The 23,998-nt window shown below is 42.0% G+C and overlaps 1 protein-coding gene across 1 annotated transcript in view; it reads right to left on the bottom strand.

Annotated features, from left to right (window-relative positions):
- Window positions 1-23,998, bottom strand: part of SLC35F1 (solute carrier family 35 member F1) — a 200,256-nt gene that overhangs the window by 62,523 nt on the left and 113,735 nt on the right. The window lies entirely within an intron of this gene.

Genomic DNA, 23,998 nt, shown 5'->3' with positions numbered 1-23,998 from the left:
ATGTTATGCCATGACACAGCATAAATCCTTGGGGCATTCTGTCCCAGCACCAGCAGCAGGGGGGAGCCAAATCACTGCTTGAAGTGGTAGCAAAGCTTCTTTAGAAATAAGAGCTCTTCCATTATCCCAGCTCTTAAAGTAAGACACCTCCCCGCCAAATTCTTAAAATTCATCCTCAAGCCAATGAATTTCACCACCACTTTCTCACAGAATGTATATTGTGAAAGGAAGGGAGATATCTGGTACACCTTTACTAGAATTTGTATTCACAAAATGAAGCAAATTAATGGCTCTCATTTGGGTCAAACCCATTTGGGAGGCTCTTTAAGCAGCCAGATGAGGATTTATTCAAAGGGACTGGGAAAAGAGAGTGGAATTTTCAAGGTGGGGTTGACCATTGAACTGTATGAGATGGCTTTCCCTAAGAATTGTTGAAGACTGAGGGAAACCCCTAGCCTGTTCGGGTGTGGGCAGGCAAATTTTCCAGTGTGCAAGAACTCTCCACCTCTTCCAGGCCCCCTCTACCAACCCAGCAATCCTCTACAGAAAACTGAACACCAATTAGAAAGCTTTCAGTTGCTTGGATGTGACTTATAGGGGTTGGCATCTATGGCAACAGGTGGTTGTAAACACAGCTATTAACCTAGGTCAAAACTTGGAAAGGAATATTATAATGTACCCCTCCCTTCCTGTGAACTTGCATAGTAGCAGTGATTTTTTCACAGCTCATTTTGGATTTACATCCTTCATATTTATCATAAATTTATTAGACACCCTATTTGGTTTTCTTTTATTGTCCAGACACATGGCACTCCTCTAAAAACTCAAGGGGAAGGTGTATGTTAACACTGCTTTCTTATAATTGATTCAAACAACTTACTTTCTTTGTTCTGCACTAATTAACTTTATACAATTATTCCAAACGAAATAGGCGTTGAATTCCGCCCCACACATCTTAAGCGTATGAATAAAATCCCAGGCACTTTAGGCAGAGGGCTGGAGGTTTGAATTCCAGGTTTGAACCACACCTAGTTTGTTGGTATGCAGCTCTCAGTACCTGGGTTGCATATGCATGAAACTAAAATAAGTAAGGCTGCAATTATATATCCACTTGAGCATAAGTATAACTCAACTCACTTACTTCTGAGCAAACGTGTACAGGATTATACTGGAAAACACTTGACAGGAAATTTATATCGTTTTTAATGTATGCTATTATCTCTTAAAACAGCAGACCACTGTCCTACCTGTGGCATCTTAAGGAATACAGAATATGCAGCATAGTTTGGTTCAAGCAAAACACCAAACCATTTTAGGAAATAATCCTCTAACTGACTGGCTCAGGTCCACTGACACAATGGATGGCTAATGAATACCAGCCAAGGATCTGTTTAAAAACCATAAATAACGATGACCTCACAACCCCTTACTAAAGCAGCAGACAGTTCATCATAAAAGTTGCACACGATGCAAGTCTGTGAGAGCCTTGCGGGGGAGGAGGAAACCCTCCCAAATCAATAGTTCAGTAATATCTTGGCTGTTAGAACAACAGCTCAGACTTTTGTGTGTGTCATGAATGCATGACAAGAATGAGAAGCAATTAGAAGAGCATGGGGTTTTAATGACACAACATAGCAGTGTGGTAGGGGCCTCCTACACGTGCAGTGCCAGGGGTTTACCATAGTAGCTCATCTAGATCTGCACATAATCCCTACACGTAGACCACCTTCTTTACTGGTAATGCCTCTTGCTTCCATGGATGGGGGGGGGGGCAGAAGAATACACGCATGTGGAAACAAGACTGCTATACAAAGGTAGATTTTGTACCCCTTGCCCCACCCACTTTTGCCTCTGGTCCCACCCACCACTGGCATGTGGCCCCTGAGGGCCTTGGACTGGAAAAAGTTGGCACAGAGCCAAACTCAAGATACGTGAAATGCACAGTCACTTTTCTATACTTGACGCTGCTTGCTTGTTGTTTGTTGGGGAGGACGGGTGGCTAAAGACTGAAACGGCAGCATGTCGGGAGGGGCGTTGCCCACCCAAGCACTACAGCCACAACCAATATCAGAGCGCAAGTTGCTATTTCACTTCCTCTGAATAGGTAAGTTTTCCTTCTGTTGCAAGCAGTAGCTTTGGAAAGTGGAGTTGGAATTGCAGTATAGTGTCCCCGCCCCCACTGTGCAGTGGGCCTGATTTGGATTGGGGCCCTTGAGGCTCCTATTTAACAAAATACCCAACAAAACAAGCTATGTGACACATAATACTGCAGTCCAGCATGGTTTCAAATTGGAAGGGGGACCACATACATTGCAAGGGGCTGGACTAGATGACCCACGGGGTATCCCTTCCAACTCTCCAATTCTGTTTCTATGGCATGCTTGACATGGAAGAGCTACATGCCATAAAATAAAGCAAGGGGTGATAACACATATTCTGGGTCACATGTGCCATTCAAAACATGGTGGGAAAGTGGCGCACAGAGGTTCATTATATGCTCCTGGCCTCTCCTGTGTACTGAGACAACATAGGGGCCCCTGTGTCCAGGGTTCTGTTCCTTTGAAAGGGATTTAAGTGTAGAGATTTTACACAGAAGCCTTGCTTGGAAGCTTGCTTACAAAATGAGACTCTTACTTGCTGTCAACATAAAACTCTTCGGTCTGGCACAACTATAAAAAATCAATGCAAGAAGCTATTTCTGAAAGCTGCAGGAAGATGAGCAAGAAAATAGCTTGCTTTTAAATCTGCTCACAGGAAACCCAACAAAACTGACTATACACAGAGAATATTAAACACACACACCCAAAATGCACAGCTTTGATGGGAATGTTTCAGTATATTTTAAGTCTCATAAGCAATACAGGTTGAGAAATGTTGTGACATTTGCAGTCATGCTCCATATGGATTTTGCTTTGTACTGGCACTGATTTTTCTACTGCTAAGTTTTATAACTAATCACTGAGATGTGAAAGAGAATGAAATAATTCAAACCTCAGTGCATTATTTGACATAACAACCAAAGGGTGAAGGATGTCAAAACACATATACAATATAAAGATGTCAAGTTGCAACCTAGCATTTTTCAAGGATCTGTTCATATTGCAGGCATGCCCACTATTCAGATGTGCTACATTGGAGAGCAGAAGCAATAATGGCATGCTTCAAAAGTGACTGTTAGAAGTGCAAAAGCAAAGAACATTCCATGTGCAACTAAAGGATTAATTATGTTAGTGTTGAAGTCAGCTAGCCAACCAAACAAAGTGGCATGATGTTTATTGAGGTAGAACATGCTCTGACTGGTGGTGCAGTTCTGAGGGAATTTTTCCTCTGTATGTTTGGTTGAATGTCTGCCTGTTATGTATAAATTCTGATGTAAGAAAGACAAAGCCTCTCTGCTTCTTTCACCTCACATTCTACACCAGAGCTTTCCAAACTTTTCATATGGATGACACACTTTTTAGACATGCATCATTTCACAGCACAGGAATTCAGTTTTACTAGCAAACCATAGGTTAAACTAACCCCTTCCCAGTTGCAGGAGAAGCGTGGGAAACGTTCGCATGACACACCTACACACTGCAGCCGACACACGCAACATACGGTTTGGAAATCTCTGGTATGCACTGCTTTTGTTCCGTTTTCTCAGAAAATGCTTACCAGTATTTCTTTTCTCTCTGGACGCTGTCTATTTAAGTGTCTTTGCTAACAATGATAGCCCATGTTCATGTGTGGCAGAATATTACATCAGTATGGCCCACTGGTATTGGCTTTTAAAAACACTCATTTTAAACACATTTTATTGGACGTAGTGGGGGGGGGGAGGTTTCTGCCAAAGGAGATCTCAAAATGAAACATAAACTGAGCATAACATGAACATCCACATTAAGTTCTATGGAACTAGTGAAATGGCCATCATTATAATGGGCAGGATGTAATCAGAGGGGGGTTTCTTTAGACAACTGTTGTTGTTTGCTGTTGTTTAGTCGTGTCCGACTCTTCATGACCCCATGGACCAGAGCACACCAGGCACTCCTGTCTTCCACTGCCTCCCGCAGTTTGGTCAAACTCATGTTGGTAGCTTCAAAAACACTGTCCAACCATCTTGTCCTCTGTCATCCCCTTCTCCTTGTGCCCTCCATCTTTCCCAACATCAGGGTCTTTTCCAGGGAGTCTTCTCTTCTCATGAGGTGGCCAAAGTATTGGAGCCTCAGCTTCACGATCCGTCCTTCCAGCGAGCACTCAGGGCTGATTTCCTTAAGAATGGATAGGTTTGATCTTCTTGCAGTCCATGGGACTCTCAAGTGTCTCCTCCAGCACCATAATTCAAAAGCATCAATTCTTCAGCAATCAACCTTCTTTATGGTCCAGCTCTCACTTCAATACATCACTACTGGGAAAACCATAGCTTTAACTATACGGAACTTTGTTGGCAAGGTGGTGTCTCTGCTTTTTAAGATGCTGTCTAGGTTTCTCATTGCTTTTCTCCCAAGAAGCAGGCATCTTTTAATTTCGTGGCTGCTGCCACCATCTGCAGTGATCATGGAACTCAAGAAAGTAAAATCTCTCACTGCCTACATTTCCCCCCCTTCTATTTGCCAGGAGGTGATGGGACCAGTGGCCACGATACTGAGGATACAGAAAATATCTGTCCATAAACATGCACCACATTCTCTTGTGGAATCCCTGTCAAAGGCAGAAAAGAGGAAGCTCAAAGCTGAGACATCAACCTGAAGTCCATTCTGATCACGCATCAAGAGTCATAATCCCACTTTTCCTTTGTAATTTGTCATCCATCATCATAACGTCCATCCAAAGTGTGCATGCAGTCTGTCTGGCTAATTGACTGATTCAAGGAGCAGTCAGCTTTGACGGAAAATCGTCCTGGGGAATCTTATTATGCCCAGCTGGAATGAATAAATCGAATGAACTACTGGGCTAAGAAACAGAAAATGCTGTTTATTGGCGTCATTTTATCGAGACCTATGTTTACTGGTGCAGCACAAAGAAACAGGTTGACTGGCATTAATTTGCCATTCCAGAACTGGTAGAAATAAATATAGAAATGGTGGTGGCGGGGAGGGGCAGATATTGATAAGAAATAGAAATTGATGTTGAGGTTGTCAAATGCTACCTTGTGAGACTTCATAGGGCTCTGCTGACTGTGGGGTATGGAGGGTGGGCTGGTTTCAACAGAGCCTTGGTAAAGGGGGTAAGAAAGGCATCCAGACCTACTATTTAGTTTTACAAGCTGTGGCGGTGTAGTTGCTGGTAAGAATCTAAACACTGGTTATTTCCACTCCTGTTTCCATTTCTGTCAGACTTCTCTGATATCCAGCAGTGGTTATTCTCCTTCCTTCACCTCTATATTCTCTTACACTGGATAACTTTACAGAATGTGTAGAAGAATTCTGCAGATACCCGTTATGTTGGCATTTGCTGTGATGTTCCTACCATAACCAAGATATCTGAATGGCTACTATAAATACATGGAAGGCATGCTGAGAGAGATTTGCCTTACTTGGTTACAAGGTAAGCAGCCATAAATTATCCACCAAGAAGCTTTCATAATTTGCCCAAGAGAGATGTATTTCTCAGTCTAGCCTTCCCTCCTGCAAAATAAATTGTCTTAAATCTTCTCAATAAGCTATGGAAACCAGAGAAGAGGAACCTAAATCAGGAGCACGCCAAACTAGAAAAATAATAAGTTTATAACCTTCCAAGGGCAGAATGGGATTATCAAGTCATAAATCTTAAAGCAGCCTTCACCAACCTGGTGCCCTCCAGATGTTTTGGGCTACAACTCCCATCAGCCTCAGCCAGGACAGGATCAGCAATTCTCCCAATAACCAACAGGGACATGGAAATAATAGAATTGCAGCTGTCCATGTTGAGGATCCTCATTTCACACTTCAGTTCTCAACAAGATATCAGCCAACTGATAACAATTTGGGCTTCCTGAGGTCCACACCATGCCCTCCTGCCAGCCACAATAACCATCACCATAAACAAATGTCTTCTTTAGAAGCATCAAGACACTTTTGCTTTAATTACAGTGGTACCTCGGGTTAAAAACTTAATTCGTTCTGGAGGTCCATTCTTAACCTGAAACTGTTCTTAACCACTTTAGCTAATGGGGCCCCGCGCCACCGCCACGCGATTTCTGTTCTCATCCTGAAGCAAAGTTCTTAACCCGAGGTACTATTTCTGGGTTAGCGGAGTCTATAACCTGAAGCGTCTATAACCCATGGTACCACTGTATTATTAAATTATTATTAAATAAGCATAGGTTTTTAAGGCGCATTGCAAAGCGGCTAGCAGAATAGATCAAGCCACAACAATTGGAAGATATCTGTGATAAGCCCCAGTCCAAATTTCTAGATTCTCCTTTGTTTGAATGTGTTTCCTCATTTGTCTTTTCTGTCTGTTTCCCCATATGGAGCTGCAGTTATGGAGAGTCCTCTCATCAGTAGGGAAATGAATCCTATAGGAGCTTGAAAAGGAACAAACAGCCAGTGCCTTATAAACGGGCACACACCCGAGCATTTTGCATTCACTTCAGAGCTACAGAACAACTTTCAAGGGCCTCCTCGTGTAGAATATATTGCAGAGTTGCTCCTTAAGATTACCAAAGAAGGAAGAAGAGGAAGTTAAGCTTCTCTAGGAACAGTAAAAGTTGGCAAGTCAGGTGCAACTGGTAAAAATGCAGACTTTACTATTGCTGCCACCCACGATTCCAGGAGCAGGGCTGGATCCAGAGGTATTTGCAGGTTACAGATACTCCTGGGTCCTTACCACCTATTCAAATTTGGACTCAATTTCAGGTTGCTCATCCCTATCCAACCCATTGCTCAACCTGCCACGCCATCTCATCTCAATGTCCTTGGCTTACTTGTCACCTTGGTGGTCTTTGAGGACATTAAAACAAGACACTTAACGGTAAAATCCGACACATGTCAACAATTCCCACCAAGTTCGATGGGGCTGACTCCCAAGGAAGCAGCCTAGGACTGCAACCTGATCACACATAGGATTTTAGTCTGAAATTATTTTAGCCTTAGCATTTTCCAGTAAAGCTAATAAGGTAACCAAGCTGCTTCGTGACAATTTTCACAGCCGCTTAGCTTTAAATAGAAACTGTGCACACACACACACATAAGCTTTAAGGATGGATCAGTTTCTTAAAGCGGTAAACTCACCAAAAGTGAGATTAAATCAGGTTTTTCACTTGATTTGCTGAATAAATTTGAATTTTGAATACAGTAGCTCGCTCTGATTGCATGTGGTTTCTTCTTAAGCAATGCTAAAATAATCTAATATAATTTAATTTTTTTAAAAAAACACAGACACACTCTGTTCTGAAAAATAAAAATGAAAGTTCAACATTGGGATTATGGACTGAACTGGAACTTGCATTTCACATTCTGGGTGATGAATACACAGTTGGCATCATATGAAGGAATTACTACTATTCTGAATTTTTCAGCATGTTGTACACAAGAGACCAAAATGACCTTGAGATTCAGAAACAGTATAGTGTGACTATAAACATTAATATAAGAGCAACCACATAGCTGGGTAAGGGGCAAGCTATATGTTTAGATACACAATATAGTAAAACTATGATAAGTGGTTTTTTTGTGTTTTTATAATGTAGACCATCCTGTGATCTTCAGGTGAAGGATGGCATAGAAATTTAATAAATAAAGAATACTGTATGAATAAATTTAACAAAGGAAGATGATAAATAAATAAATAAATCACCACTTCCCTTCCACCACTTCCCTTCCTATCTGCTGCCTGAAGGCAGAGATGTATGCAAAGTTTTTGAGACCAGGGGATGGGAAGATGGCCTGCTTTGGACAGGTTGCACACCCCAGGAAGGAGCAGGCTTTTAAGCTTGGGGAACTCATATAAATCCTGTTTTAAAATAGCTGCATTGGTTGCCAGTTCATTTCTAGTCCCAATGCAATGCAATCCTCATGTTAGTGTTTAAAACCCTGAAGACTTAGTTCCCAAATATCTGAAAGGCCACCTCTTTCCCTACAGATGCTCTCAGGTGTTAAGATCAGCAGAGGGGTCCCTTTTGTTAATTTCACCACCCTCAGAAGTTTAAACACATTGAAACATGTAGAAATGAGTCCTCTTTAATAACCGTTTAGCCAAATGCATTTCAACAGTCTTTTTCAGCGGCCTGCTATTCCAATTTAAACATTAAATAAACACATATCCAATGTTCTGAGGTAGTAACCACAATTATGTGCATTTGGCCTTTATCAATGTTTTAAGACTGCTGTTTTAATATTTTTATTCATTTTATGAACGGAATAAATTTACTATTTTGTCAAATAAATGTAACATTAGTTCTTAACTCTCAATTCTTCTTTACATTCACGTCACTTGAGAACCAGAAACTAATCGGAAAATGTATAATATAACATCCTTAGCACTGTGTGGGGTAAGGTTTTATCCACCAATTTGGTGTACTGTTGCCAGCCCAAATAAGGCCCTTTCAGATAAATAAAATGAAAAAGTCAATATGAAGAAGAGCATGCAGACTTGCTGCCAGACACACCTGCCCTTGGACTGTGCAGGTCTGTGATCTTTTAAAAAGCCACCACTATGCCACATGAAACTCCAAAAAATCTTGAAATTTTGTACTGAGATCTATTCTCCACAAGGGGCTATTCTTCCAACGAGAAAGTAGTAGCTTGGTTTCCATGGCAGCAGCTACCAAAAAGGTTGCCTTACCTGGAGTAGCTGCATCTCTGTTCAAGAGGAAATATTTAACACATTGTTATATAAATTATCATTTCTTCCCACTGTTTTATTAATCAAAAGGACGAGAGAGAATCCTCACCTGATTTAGACCACAAAGAATCTTCTACATGCAATTAATTTAATTTCACAAAAGTATATATTTCCTCTCTCAAGCTTTTGTGTTTTCTTACTACAGCTTATATTTAAATTGAAAGGTTGAATTGTTTACTTCAGACCATGGGCTCTTCATCTAAGAATTCAAATCTTGCTGATACTGCATCAAGCCTAATTCCCACCATCTATTTAAGGGCTTGAGGACTTCCCACAGGCATCTGCTTGGCCACTGTGAGAGCAGGATGCTATACCACATGTGTATTTGGCCTGATCCAGTGGGGCTTCTTAAATGTTCTGATGTTCTTATGTTTTGCAGCAGAAATAATATTGCATAAAAGAGTGTGTGTGTGTGTCTGTGAAGGCCTTTCATACCGTTCATTTCTTCAAGGAGGTTTTCCACATAAGGAACAATGACAGTAGACTGTTTTAAATTTTATCGTGTTTTGCTTCAGAGCATGGCTTACAATACAGCCTTTCTACCTTCAGGGAACCCTTTTGAAATCAACTCTATTGTCACAGAACACAAGCCCACTGCAGAAGGTTCCAAGACATGCTCAAACGCACACACAGGTGCCTTCACCATTTCCTCTGCTTAAAACAAAAGCATGTCCTAGAATGGGTGGGGAACAACAGGCCTGTGGGGCCCAAATATTGCCCTCTAGGAATCCCCAGGCTAAACCCTTTCTCTCCAGACCATAACCATCCCTGGCCTTGCTTTGCACCCCGGTTGTTTTTGCTTGGCTGGAATGTGTCCCTCAACTCTGAGGATGCCTCTTGCTTATCTGGCTGGAGCACTGAGAAGGGTGTACAAATGTCTCTGGCACTGACCACCAGTGGCATGTTGCCCAAAAGGGAATGTGGCTCTCAGGATGAAGAAGGTTCCCAACTTATGGTTTTTTTGTTTTTATTTTTGCTTGTAAAGTGCTTAGAAGCAGTTTTGTCATATAACTATTAAAAATCCTCATAAAAACTTGCACTGAAATATATATTTGAACGTACACCCTTTTAAGATATGCATTTCTAAATGCATTTTATCTCAAGGTATGCATTTTTAAAGCATGCCAATGTCTTTTTTAAAAAAAGTGCAGCACTGTGTTGACACCTGCAAAGTGCAGTGCATTGCTAACTTCCAATCCACGTTAGTTCAGGAGGAGCAGATCAGGTCAGTTTGTATCAGAATGGGCAAAGATCACACTCCTCAGTTATCCCTAGTTCACAGCCTGCTTTGTTGTAGAGCATTTGATTTAATGAACACTTAAGGAAGGCGCTGCAGAGACTGCTTTCTTCCTCCATTATGATCCATTTATAATGAGAGAGACGATGGTGAGGATAAACTCCACTCCTTTGAATTCTTACACTAATTGCATACAAAGCACAATTCTGGCAAAGCAAGACTTAGCGCCTTCAGGCAATACAGTTATCATCTTGTAACCACACTTCAAAACCTGCCATATAAACGCTGTGGCTACGTGAAGGGAATGCATAAGCCTCTATGCTTCCTAGCAGCTTGAATTGATGAATGTTTAAAGATTCCATAAACTGAAGGTGACGGCTGCTGTAGGATAAAATGGGAGGCAACCTTGGTCTTGAATTTTGCTTACGGCGGTAGGATTCAAATTACAGCATTTTCACACAGAAAAAATAAAATAAAGATAAATCCATCCACTACCCTCCAGGTAGAGGAAGTGGGGCATCTGTTTACTAAATAGAAACACCTTGAGAGGCTTATGAAATGCATCAGACAGAAATGGAATTAAATGTTAATGCCACTCCCAACAGATTTCCCTCACCTTTTTATGCATTCGCTTTGCATTCAATTCAGGATGCACAGAAAGATGGATGAACCAATAACATTATCCCTAACACAATAATAAGCAGTAACACAACTCCTTCATTGGAGGTTTTTAAACAAAGGTGGGATGGTTATCTGTAATGAATGCTTTTGTTGAGATTCCTGCATTGCAGACATTTGGACTAGGTGATCCTCAGGGTCCCTTCCAAGTCTACAGTTCTATGGTTTTATGAACTAGCATCCATCAGGAGGGCTATTCCTGTTTGCATTTGTGTACAGAACCATTTTCCTTATAATTTTCAAATGGATTTCCTTAGAATGGAATGAAGGGCTGCCATAGATGACTTGTAAATGCCTCTTCGGTTATGCATGGGCACAATAAACCCTAGATGGTGCCTTCTGCAATAAGCCAGTTTCCAAGCTGCTTTTACATCGTTACTGATGGGCAGAAGTCTATTGTGTCAGTGTAAGTCTCCTTTGTGTGTGGGGGGGTCCATACTTTGGGTTATTCACAGACAGGTCTCCACAAATGCTGGCTGGGAAGAAGAAGAAGAAGAGTTTGGATTTGATATCCCGCCTTTCACTCCCTTTAAGGAGTCTCAAAGCGGCTAACATTCTCCTTTCCCTTCCTCCCCCACAACAAACACTCTGTGAGGTAAGTGGGGCTGAGAGACTTCAAAGAAGTGTGACTGGCCCAAGGTCACCCAGCAGCTGCATGTGCAGGAGCGGAGACGCGAACCCGGTTCCCCAGATTACGAGACTACCGCTCTTAACCACTACATCTCACTGGGTTTGGTTTCCAACCATTGTTTCCAGGTAGCTGTGAGCAACTTCTTAGCACAATATATCCAGAATCAGCTGCTGACCCAGGGAAAAAAATCCTGACAATTAAGTATTTGGGGGGAAGGAGAATGGCGGTATGTAACAGGTGGGGAGCTTGCTGTTGTGACCACAGCAGTGAAGAAAATGTGCTCTGCACATGCTCAATTTAAAAGGCATTTCGAAGGTCTATAGCAGGAGTAGTCAATACAATTCTCTCCATATGTTGTTGGACTCCAGTTCACATCTGCTCCAGCCAGCATAGACAATGGTCAGGGATGGGAGGAGTTGTAGCCCCACAACATTTGAAGGGAATTGAGTTGGTTAACCCCTGATCTACAGCTCTATTGCCAGTTGGGCAATTCACTGTTTCATGCTAAAACTCATTTAATAATTTGCTTGTGACCTCTTCAGTTCGATCATCAATTTCCCCATCTCTTTTTTTCCAGCTCCCTCAACCCCACTGTATTTAGCTAGAGCAAGTTGTAATAGCATGAGCTTGTGAATGCTTTCTCAGAATAAGGGCCAAGGAGTTCAGTAGTGCTCACTTCCAAGTACCTATGAATAGGATGGAAGAAGGCTCTTTGGTGAACACACTGTAGTTCCTCCAGCATCTTCCCAGACACTGCCTGCTGCTCTCATGCCCAATGAGAGATTAGGAGAATGCATCACCCATAGAGTCTTGAGAGACAGTTAAGCATAAATGAAGTGCACTTTGCTGCCAAAGAATCCTGTTTACTCACGTTGCAACCCAGAGAAGCTGACATGAGCCCTCTTTCCAAAATCATGATTGGAGTGAATGAGGAAGAGGGAAAAATAACTTTCCCTCTCATTTACAGGAGCCAGCAGTTTGCAGCCTGCTGCAAGCAAGCCAGCCACCCACCCACCAACCTGTCAATGATATAGAATCTTGCTATTCCCTTTAGTTTTGCTTTTACGTTTTCTCTGCAGTGTGACCATAGGAACACATAGCTCAGTATTGTCTCCTGCTCTGGATTACATGTAATGCAAAGCCAAACTATGGTTTACTGTGAATGAACAAGTGTGCTGGTGCACAGGGAGAAAACCATGGTTGCTTTGCGCCTCCCACATCCCTGCTCCTATGGGGAGCTGAGCCACAGATTGCTGGTGTTATGTATTCAGTGGTCTGTGTTTGCCTGAGCTTGAGTCTGGACTGAGGATTCTGAGCTCCTGTGTTCTGATTTGATACGTGATATCCAATCACAGAAGAATTCAGGATTTGGGCCTCTGCCATTGGCCCTTAAACTCTGAGTTATGATTTGCAGCTTGGAAGTTTAGATAGACAACCACATTGGCAGTGGGAGCAGCCCAGGCCTTCAGAAATGTATATAAGCTGTTGCTTTGTCCTTGTTGTCTAGCTCTGTTAGTTGAATAAAGGTAATCTTGCTGTTATCACTGTGTCTTGCCTTGTGGGAACCAACCTACACTTCAGGTGTCACATTCCATCTAAACTCAGGCCCATAGTTTGTCTTGCTCCAAATAAGCCAAGGGCTGTAGCCAGGATTTATCCTTGGCTTGTTGCTGCTTCAACCTTTGCTCCAGTCCAGAGGAGAGAACCACTCCTTCTATCCTTCCCCTAAATTGTTCATTTAGGAACAGAGAAGTGGATTCTCTCCCTTCAATGCTAGTGGTGCCTCCTCTGGCCAAAGTGGAACTTTGTGTTGAGCATGGGAAAGTCCCAAGACAGGGGAGGGGCTGTTGCCACTGACAAAGAGGTAAGTGGATTTATGGAACAGGGTTCACAGGGAATTCTGTGGTATTGCTCACACACCTCTGTACTTGCGCATTTCAATCCTGACGATATCTTTTGCATTATTGAATTTATTTATTTTTTGCTGAATTGTCATTCTTTGTGAATTTATTGATACATTCCATAAACTTGTTTCTCTCCTCCATCCCATGTTCTGTATTTTGACAAGAGGACATTTGATGTAAACCACTTTAGAAACAGTTTGCTGTGGAAAAGTTGCTTATCAATGAAATCAACCAACGAATCAAAAATTACTCTCCTATTGCACAAATGAGCAACTAACCCACATCAGAAACTGTAACACAACAAGCCGTTGATTTAAGGAGAGACTATTGACTCTGTTCCTTGTATAAACAAATGCAATGTTTAAGTGTGTTCAAACATTCTTCCCACAGGATAAATGATTGTTTAAATGGCATCCCTTCCATTAGTCCTCTTATTCATTCTGCCAGAACACAAGCAAAAGCTCAGCTGTTCCAGAAAGTTCTTTAATGGTGGTTTTGAAGAAGTGGTTAAATTTCACTGTAAGTACTTGTTAACAGAATCACTTAAATAATGTAGACTGACTTGAGAGACAAAAGAAACTAATAATAGCTTATAGGGTAAATCGATCGAAAACAGTATACAATACAAGAAGAAATAAACAGAGACGTTTTGTCCTTCTTAGCTGTTCAAGCCTAATCTGTAGCAGAGAGAAATACTACTAACCATATGGGGGGAAACAGAACTAACCAATCAACCATAACTCATGACTTTAGCAAGGATCATGCCACTCTGACTGGTTGCTAGGCAACAGCACCACCACCACCACCACCACACCTCTCTCTTGGTTGGCTGACTGTCAACAGAATTAACCTTTAGGTTAGTAACTGAATGATCTCTGCTGTTGTAATTCCAACAGTACTTCTTTCAGCAATATGCCCATATAGGTGAACATCTTGACAGCTTTGGGAAATATCAGAGTATGGTCAAGATGGATGTAGTTCTTTGTGTAATGGCAAGTGAACAGAGCACTTCCCCCTCCTGTGGTTTCTAGCAACTGGCATTTAGATGCATGCTGCCTCCAACTATGGAGGCAGAATATAGCCATCATAGCTAGTAGCCATTGATAACTTTATCCTCCATGAGTTTATTATCATCATCTGATACAGGAAGAGAAAGAGGATACAAACATGGTGCCATCTTGCAGATCAAAGTATACACAAAATAGTGACTATTTTTCAAAGGTCTGGTACATAATCTTTTTTTAAAAAAGCAAATAGAGTCTTAGGGTGAGGCATGGCTTACTAATCAAAGTGTTAACGGGGGATTCTAGCTATTTCACCTGCTAGGTGCTGTAGATCTCCTTCAGGCTAATGCTGTTCTCTGCAAGGATATGTTTTAAAAATACTAAGCAGCTGGTCAAATGGAGTGGGGAGAGGAGGAACCTGTAACCAATGAAAACTGACTAGTATTGTGTTATGTTCAGGCCCACTCGTGAGTTAGAAAATGGTGGAAATGAGCTTCAAAGTGCAAGTCCCTATGCGCATGAGTGCTTTGGAGTAACAAGTGCAGGTTTCAGCAATGAACCCTCGGAGTAAAAACACTGACTCTATGGTCAGACAAAGTAAAAAGAAACCGAGAAGAACAGAAATATTAAGGATAGGGTATTTTACTTCTCTCCCCACCCCCACTCCCTACCAGGATCCCCAAAAAGCATGTAATTGAATAAAGAAAGAAAGAGAGGACTCGTATAACATTATAAATACAGTGGTACCTCAGGTTAAGTACTTAATTTGTTCCGGAGGTCTGTACTTAACCTGAAACTGTTCTTAACCTGAAGCACCACTTTAGCTAATAGGGCCTCCTGATGCTGCCGCACCGCCCAAGCATGATTTCTGTTCTCATCCTGAAGCAAAGTTCTTAACCCGAGGTACTATTTCTGGGTTAGTGGAGTCTGTAACCTGAAGCGTATGTAACCCGAGATACCATTGTACATAACATGTGCATTCCAAATTATGCACATATATGCATTCCAAATTATGCACGGATCCGGAAGCTGAGGCTCCAATACTTTGGCCACCTCATGAGAAGAGAAGACTCCCTGGAAAAGACCCTGATGTTGGGAAAGATGGAGGGCACAAGGAGAAGGGGACGACAGAGGACGAGATGGTTGGATAGTGTTCTCGAAGCTACCAGCATGAGTTTGACCAAGCTGCGGGAGGCAGTGGAAGACAGGAGTGCCTGGCGTGCTCTGGTCCATGGGGTCACGAAGAGTCGGACACGACTAAACGACTAAACAACAACAACAACGAGGAACCTTCCAGGGAACCAGGGGTGGGTGGGATCAGAGGCAAAACTGTGCTGGGCAAAGGAAGTGATTCTGAACTTTGTACATCCAGGCAAGCAACAGACATTGCCACAGTTCAAGGGCATATTCCAGCCAGTCAAAATCACTTGGGGGGGGGGAGGCACACAGCAGGGGCAGTAAGGAGTGTAATCCAGGGATAATTCCCCACCCCTGGCTTATAGCATGACGTGAGTCAAATCAAGAGGGTGGGGAGGTTCATTTCTTCTGTGTCTCCCTTTGGGACTGGGCTTCTTCAAGCTGTGCTTAAGATAAAATCACAAGTGCCTCTTTTATGAAAAGACAAAATGATATCTCCATGTAACATCTTTCTCTTGGCAATTTCAGAATTGTACCTGGCCACAGATTCTGATCTAAGATTCTTGTAAATAAGTCATTCAATAAAGCAAATAGATTGTTTTCATCAGTTTTCCCCTCTAATCCTTTCTCTTTATAATTCGATTTTCTACCCTTATCTGAGGCTGTGAGCCTAGCCCTACTTGTCTGGAGGTAAATTTCAATAGGACTTACTCCCAAGTAGTCACAGTTAGGAGTGTAATGTGAGTGTTTCTTTTTAATCTTCACATACAGTGCCTATTTTTCTAGAAAAAGAAGTGCCGGAACTCACCATGAATGCCTCCCTTGTTCTCTTAGAATGGCAGTGGTGCCCACCTGAGAGGGGCCAGAACTGAGTTCCAGTGACTTCCAGCCGAAAAAAGCCCTGCTCACAGATAAATACTCTATCCTCATACTTGACACTTTTCTTTCTTTATAGTTAGCAAGACTGTGCTTTAAATGTATTCTGGTTGATGAAAAAGCACAAGGTATAAGAGGTACTAAAGTATGAAAAATCAGATTCTCTGATTTACAAATTTCTACTCAAAAGTAACCCCAGATAATTCAGTAGGACTTCCTACTTGGTATGTGTGTATAGGATTCCAGCTTATTCATCTCTTCTTACTAGCCTCCGTTATCAAATCCCTATTCTTTCACATTTTAAATGTCATAAGTTTTCTGTATCATTTTTCTCTGGAAATTCTTCCAAAATATTTACAAATTCTCATTTATATCTTCTAGAGTTGGGGAAGTGTTTTCCATTTTAACTGACTGCTGACTTTTTCTATAGAATTTACGAAATGCTTAGAGCCCTACAAACAAACTTTGAGAAAACCATGCAACATGCACCACCTAACTGCAAGTTACATATGTCCCAAGTATTAAATAGTACTCACATTTCAATTAATTAATTAATATACCAGCCTATACCCACAGGTCTCAGGGCAGTTCACAGGATAGCCCCTAACCTAAAAACACACACTTTTAAAAGCTGTAAATATGCCTGTGAAGTTATGCAAAAGTTGTAGAACTCCAATTGTGCAAACATTGAAGTTGTGTAAACCCTGATATTATGCAAACCCAACATTAAGCAGGCATCAAAATCATACAACCCCCAAATCTGCATTCAGCTCTAACCTTATACAGATGCCGTGTTACTCAGCCTTTCAATCTGAACTTCCATAATTGCATTATGTCAAATAATGGGGAGATACACACACACACACACACACACACACACACACATATATATATCAGAAGTTTTGGGCTCTGACAGAAAGTATTAGAATCCCAAGATCTATATCTATATATTATGAATTATGAATATATTATTTGCAAGCAAAACCATCCTCCTTCAAGAACAACTTCCAGGAAAGCCCTTGTCCATTGATTTTAACCACTAAGCTATAATGCTCTGGTTTGCATGTCATGCTAAGCCAAACCATGGCTTAAGCCAAACATACAAGTATGCAGGCTCCAGGAGATGAAATCTTGGCTGCTTTGCTCCTCCCGGGACCATGTTTTGCTGCTGCTGTGCTGCACTGAGTCAAGCCATGATTTAGCTCCTTAGTTTAATGCTACTGGACAAAGCATGAGCTATAAGCCATAGGACAAACCTTTGCTGCAGCTCATAGTCTAGACTAAGCAACTGTGAGCTTCAGAAGACTGTTTGCTCCAACATTCATGCTAAGCTATGGTTTGGCTTAGCATTATGTGTGAAGCAGGATAGTTTGTGCCAAAGGCGAGGCCTCTAGCCACTTATTGCTTGAGTCATTGGATGGTTCCTGGTTTTTCTACTGCAAACCTACAATTGCTCCTGTGTAAAGTGTAAAACAGGCCTGACACACTTGACAAATATGTTTCTTGTTATCTGGGAATTAAAGAGGAAGGCAGCCGTATGAAAAATAGATTGAATCCATTATGTTATACATTGACTGAGAAGCCACTGGATCTCTTTTACGCTGTACAGGCTCAAATTCCCAACACACAATTCTAACTAATAATAGTAGTTTTATAATACCCACCTGCATTGGAAAATGGAAGCAACACATGAACTTCCATTTTTAGACATTGCTATAAGAGCATCATGTACCAATGGAAACTTTTTAAAAGTTGTCAGATGATATCCACACTTTTTCCTAGGGCTATAGTCTAGTACTGGGACTTCTATTAACCTTTGAAGGCTTGTTTCATGCTCGGTTGGACAATGGTGTTAGCTGAATCCCAGGCACATCATCATCTCGCTCTAAAGCTACACCACTTCTGTTTCTTTGATTTCCGCCAGCTACATTTGCAATGTCCCAAAGCAAATATCAGTGACATTCTTCTTGAAGTCAGTATGAGTAGAAATGAGCCACATTTCTGTGAATTTCAATTTTTATGCTGAAATTTGCATCCTCAATAGCAAGGACCTTTCGTCAAAAAGTGAAGCAAATGGATTGAATAACTAAAGGGTTTAAGTGCTTTTTTCCAAGCCTTGGACATTAATCCAACCCAAACACAGCTCTATAAAATCTACCTAAAGTGGATTTTCAATGACCCTCTGCCTGAAAAATGGCGAGTCATTTAAATTGGGGCATGAACATATGTGGCTTAAAATGCAGTGAAATAGTTTGCCCCTGCTGTGTTTCAAGTAACATTTTATGTTGCTGTATGCACAGTTACCTGATTTGTTTCCCTGCACTTGGAGCCTCCCAAATGCCTACTCACCAAAGCCATCATCTGTGCATGTGGTGTCATCTGCACATGAGCAATGGATGTCTAAAATGTACACACCTCAGCTTAACTATGCCTTAGGTTTTTTTTCAAATTCACTAGAAGCAGGCTTGAGGGGAAACACATCAATCAGCAGTATTCCTCAAGAAATTACAGTATACAAATGGATTTTGGCTATCATCATGTGCACTTGGTTTCAAACACCAATGATGGAACTGCATTGGAGTCAGAGTAAATGGCAATGTGTACACAGTCTAAATACTTGTGGAGACATCTAACTTGTATAGGCTATTATGGCAGGTGGGTGGGGCTGACCACCTCTTAGTCACCTGTGATATCAGGTGAAGCATTTTCCTTTGACTGCATGGTTTGAAATCAAACTATCGTGCTAAAGGAACTGGGGTTTAGAGCTGCCACCAGTCAGCTGATTGGCAGCAGCTGCATACCCCACTTTTCAGGCAAACTATTCCATCCTGTTTGGCTTCTGCAAAAGTGGGATACTGGGGTGCCCAAGGGAAGAATGGAAACGGAACCACTTTTGCTGCCTACCCTCAGATAAAAGGGGTTAAAATGGACTTTTGTCCATTTCGCTTCCTTTCATGGGAGTCAATCACTAAGCACAGTCAATACTGCTAGTCCTTTAATCTGTGCTTAATTAAAACAACAACAACAACCCAGACTGTTCAAATTAGTATCACCTATGTGGTGCAAGCGAGGGACGTGAGTGGCGCTGTAGGTAAAACCTCAGCGCCTAGGACTTGCCGATCGCATGGTCGGCGGTTCGAATCCCCGCAGCGGGGTGTGCTCCCGTCGTTCGGTCCCAGCGCCTGCCAACCTAGCAGTTCAAAAGCACCCCCAGGTGCAAGTAGATAAATAGGGACCGCTTACCAGCGGGAAGGTAAACGGCATTCCGTGTGCTGCGCTGGCTCGCCAGATGCAGCTTGTCACGCTGGCCACGTGACCCGGAAGTGTCTGCGGACAGCGCTGGCTCCCGGCCTATAGAGTGAGATGAGCGCACAACCCTAGAGTCTGGCAAGACTGGCCCGTACGGGCAGGGGTACCTTTACCTTTACCTATGTGGTGCAAGCAGCATGTCTCAATTGCAAAGTATGCCCAAAATCCAATGTTTCAGCTACGTATCGGAGTTAAAGTGCATTGCAAAGCTTTTTCTTTTTCTTTTGCAAAATCTTGGTGTAATAGAGCCATGCAAAAGGAGCAGAGTGGAAATTAAAACTAATTTACTCACAGGAAATCAACCATAGTGGTGCTAATTGCCTGCAGACAAAGACAGAAGCATCTGCAAATGCTTGAAACTAAAGCATAAATAATTTGTAAAGGCAAATGTTGAGCTGAAGACATACATAAGAGGGAGTTCAAGGTAGCATTGAGGCAACATTTTGCTAATGGCACTCAATTTTTCTCTTATTGTGTTGCGGTGGTGAGTGAACATCTCAATGGCTGTGCAGGATCCTCCACAGCATTAGCTAATGGGGAGTTTGAACAAATGGAGGTGCCTTAAAAACAGATTTGCATCAAGAGGGCTGGAAAACAACAGGTAATAAATAAGAGTTGTAGTGAAGAGTCTAGTGAAGACTTTGCGCTAACAGAAGGTACTTCTGCTTGCACTAGGCAGGGCCCCAAATTTCCCCAAGTCCCCCCCCCTTAGGTTCCTTGAAATAGTGCTCCTGGGGCACTGGGGGACCCTCTGGAACAACAAGGGATATGGCATAGAGGGTTGCAGTAGATAGGAAGGATTGGCAAAATAGCTCAGTCAGTAGAGCACGAGACTCTTAATCTCAGGTGCCTTGCCTTGTGTGAGCAGAAGCCTTTCCTGCAATTATTGTATACAACCGCAAGAATTGTTGGACAAATGTTTGGATTTCACTATGAAAGAAAAATAGTCCACAGAAAATAAAAAATGAAGAACTATATGTAACTGTATTATCTAATCAGCAGAGAGCCACGCTAGAAACACTTTCTCTGCAAAGAATGTAGCAAACTCTGCACAAAATTCCAGTTAAGAAAAACAAACTCATACACGTAGGATGGAGTCACACTATCTGAAATAGGTTCTGTGCTGTTCTACTTATCTTTGCAATGCCTGTAGTTAATGCCAAGTCTCCATTGCCTGCCCCAGTAACTATAGCTGAAGATCTGCTATTAAGTGGTATAACAGGCTATCTCCTCGCTCCACATCTTAGTTTCTGTTTTTCACACTACTTCAGTTTTGCTCTGCTTCTTTCCACACTTCATCCTGCTCTGACACCACTGCCTTATCTCTAACCCTCCTTGCTCTAATTGTCGGGAACAGAAGAACACTAGGCTTTTATGATCCTAGCAAGCCACATGGTTTTAGAAGCAAGTCAACTGTGTGGCATTAGTGCCTAGTTGCAACAGGCATGGGGGCGGTGGGAGAACTGCTCTATATTTCACCACAAGGCACCTAAGCTGGGAAATGGAGAAATGATGCAGGCATTCATTATCCTGTTCCGGTTTTGATGGGTTTGGGAAACCTCTAATTGCTCTTATAAGGATGTGAGAGAAGGCCTCCATTAATAGGCTTTCCCATATTCTGCAAGAGGAGCAAACAAACCTATAGGACTTGTGTCTGCTATATTCTATCAATCCAACTAGAAGGAGAGAGAGAGAAAGCTTTCTTTAAAAGAGGTCATCTTTGCAGCCTCTGAGACAATTCTTTGCCAGGTTTGGTTTTAACAGACACTTACAACTCCTTGTTTAGAAGCCTCCGCAGTGGAAGTCAACAGCTTCCTTTTAATTACAACCATCCCAGTGGGAAGGAGAACATTACTCTCCTCAACAGGGTGTGCTGTCTGCTCCACAAGGCTGGGACTCAAAGTTGAATAATTTAAGCAGCAGGCAGGATGCCAAGCCACTCACAGATGTCAACAAAGGAAGCATCTGAAATGATGATGACCACAACCACATTTCAAGTCTACACACAAAAACATGGCCAATAAGTTAACCAAGACTTGAGAGCCCAGTGAATAGCCTTAGAGCACCAGATGCTGTAGCTTTACGGAAGCTCAAGAGGGTCTGGAATTGGATAAGGGTGGGCACTCGGAGGACCACAAAAGAGCAAGCTATGCCTATCGCAAAATAAATATTTGTCAAAACTCAATAGGTACTTCGTTCATATTATTTGAAGGTCCTTCCTCGATTCATCTCAAGCTTTTCTGATTGAGAGAGAGAAGTTGTTTATTTGTTCATTTAAATGCATGAATAAATTATAAGGCTTTGACATGAAACCAGCTGCATTTTCCTACTCACACCTAATCTCAAAAGGAAACCTCTTGAAGTGGAAGAGGCGGGGAAGAGTAGAGATACCTAGATTAATTCAGAAACCATAGCATCTATTTGTCTTTTCAAGCATGTGCCTGTCCAAGATATATTTTATCTAAGGACTGAAATAAGAGATGGTTCAATGATAGCATCTTGAGAATGGATACTTGATTGGGCTCCAGTAGTGTGGAAGGTTCTTCTGCCTGTGCCTCTCCCAGTTTCCATCACACACTACAGTCTTCATTGATGCCAGTTTCCCATGCTATTTTGGATAATTCTCCAGCCCTAAGACAAGTGCAGCATTCATGTGTGCAGTGGGGGAAATCAAATTCTGCTCAAGCATAGAATTGTAGAGTTGGACTGGACCCTGGGGTCATCTAGCCCAGCCACCTGCAATTCAGGAATCTCAACTACATCAAACAGGACAGATGGCCATCCAACCTCTTTAAAATCTCCAAAAGAGGAGAGTCCACCACCTTCCACGGTTTTTCCTGAGGTTTAATCAGAATCTCCTTTCTTGTAACTTGAAGGTCATACGCTCTGAAGCAGGAGAAAACAAGATTGCTCCATCTTCCATGTGACACCCCTTAAAATATCTGAATATAGCTATCATATAACCTCTTCTCTAGGCTTACCATACCCAACTCCCTCAACTGTTCTTCATAAGGCTTGGTTTCCAGACTCTTGATCATTCGGGTTGCCCTCCTCTGCACACCTTCCAGCTTGTCAACATCCTTCTTTAACTGTTATGTTAAGCCTGTCCTCTATGAAGACCCTTAGATCCTTTTCACATGTCCTAGTGGCAATCCAGGTATCCCCCATCTTATAGTGGGGCATCTGGTTCTTCCTGCCTAAGGGTAGAACCTTACATTTGTCCTTTTTAAAATTCATTTTGTTAGTTCCAGCCCAATTCTCCAGTCTGTTAAGGTCTTCTTGAATCCCAATTCTGTCTTCAGAGGCATTAGCCACCCCCCTCCAGTTTGGTGCCATCTGCAAACTTGATGAATATCCCCTCATGTGTGAGTAACATCAAGGAAGGAGCGTTTGCAGCTAAGACCCTTGAAGGCCTTATAAGAAGTTGCTGCAGGACGCAGTGGCGTAGCGTGGGTTGTCAGCACCCGGGGCAAGGCAAGTAATTTGCGCCCCCTAACCCAAACCCCCAGATGCTGCGCCCAGTGCGGCCGGCCCCACTGCACCCCCCACGCTACGCCACTGTGCAGGAGACAGACTGTGAGCATCATGGGAGGGCTGTTTCTAGGACTAAGTGAAACTGGGAAGGTCCCTTGATATTTTTGCTGTTGGATGCTGCATGTTCTTTAAGTAATCTTGTTATAGTTATAGAATTTAAAAGTGATTTTTGTGTTATTATGTTTATGGTATGTTGCTATATTTTTGTTTTGCTATGTTATTATGAAATTGTTTTTGTACTGTTTGTCTGAAATGTATCCCTGTTTCTTTGTAGCAAGCTGCTTTCAGGATGATTTATTTTGTGGAAAAGTGACATACCAATAAAATGAATGAATAAATGAATGAATGTTATCTTTGTTTCATTGGGACTGAAAGGTTCTTCCCTTAGTCAAAGTTTGTTCTTATAGTTACGTCCCCCCACCCCCGTTACTAGGTCTGCTGTCTCCATCTCTTCATTAATATGCACTCAAAATCAGAACAGGTTTCTAAATGAACATATATGCCAACAGGAGAAGGGAAAAACAAAAGAAAACCCTCAAAGACTGTTCTCATTAGAATATCTCATGCTGATAAGATATCAAGGGTGAAATTCTACATTGTACTTTGATGAAAGTTCTGTCTGTGCAGATGAAATGATCTGCCTCTCCTTCCCTTCTCTGTTGTTCTGGGGCTTCTCCCAACCTCCCTAGAGTCAATTTCAGGGATGGGAGGTGCAAGGGGGGATAAGGGTAGAAGGGAAGTCTTTGAGCAGTGCTACCATAACAGGGTTTTTAGGTGACTCCTACCCCAAATGTTTAATAGTGATTTTGCAACCTTTTATAGTTATCAACCTTTCTGGAGGAGCTGCAAGTTTTCTTTCCTTTTTAAATATTAGGAAATG

The sequence above is a fragment of the Podarcis raffonei genome, chromosome 3 (genome assembly GCF_027172205.1).
Source record: "Podarcis raffonei isolate rPodRaf1 chromosome 3, rPodRaf1.pri, whole genome shotgun sequence".
Classification (NCBI taxonomy): domain Eukaryota; kingdom Metazoa; phylum Chordata; class Lepidosauria; order Squamata; family Lacertidae; genus Podarcis; species Podarcis raffonei.
This window is presented reverse-complemented; position numbering and strand designations above follow the sequence as displayed.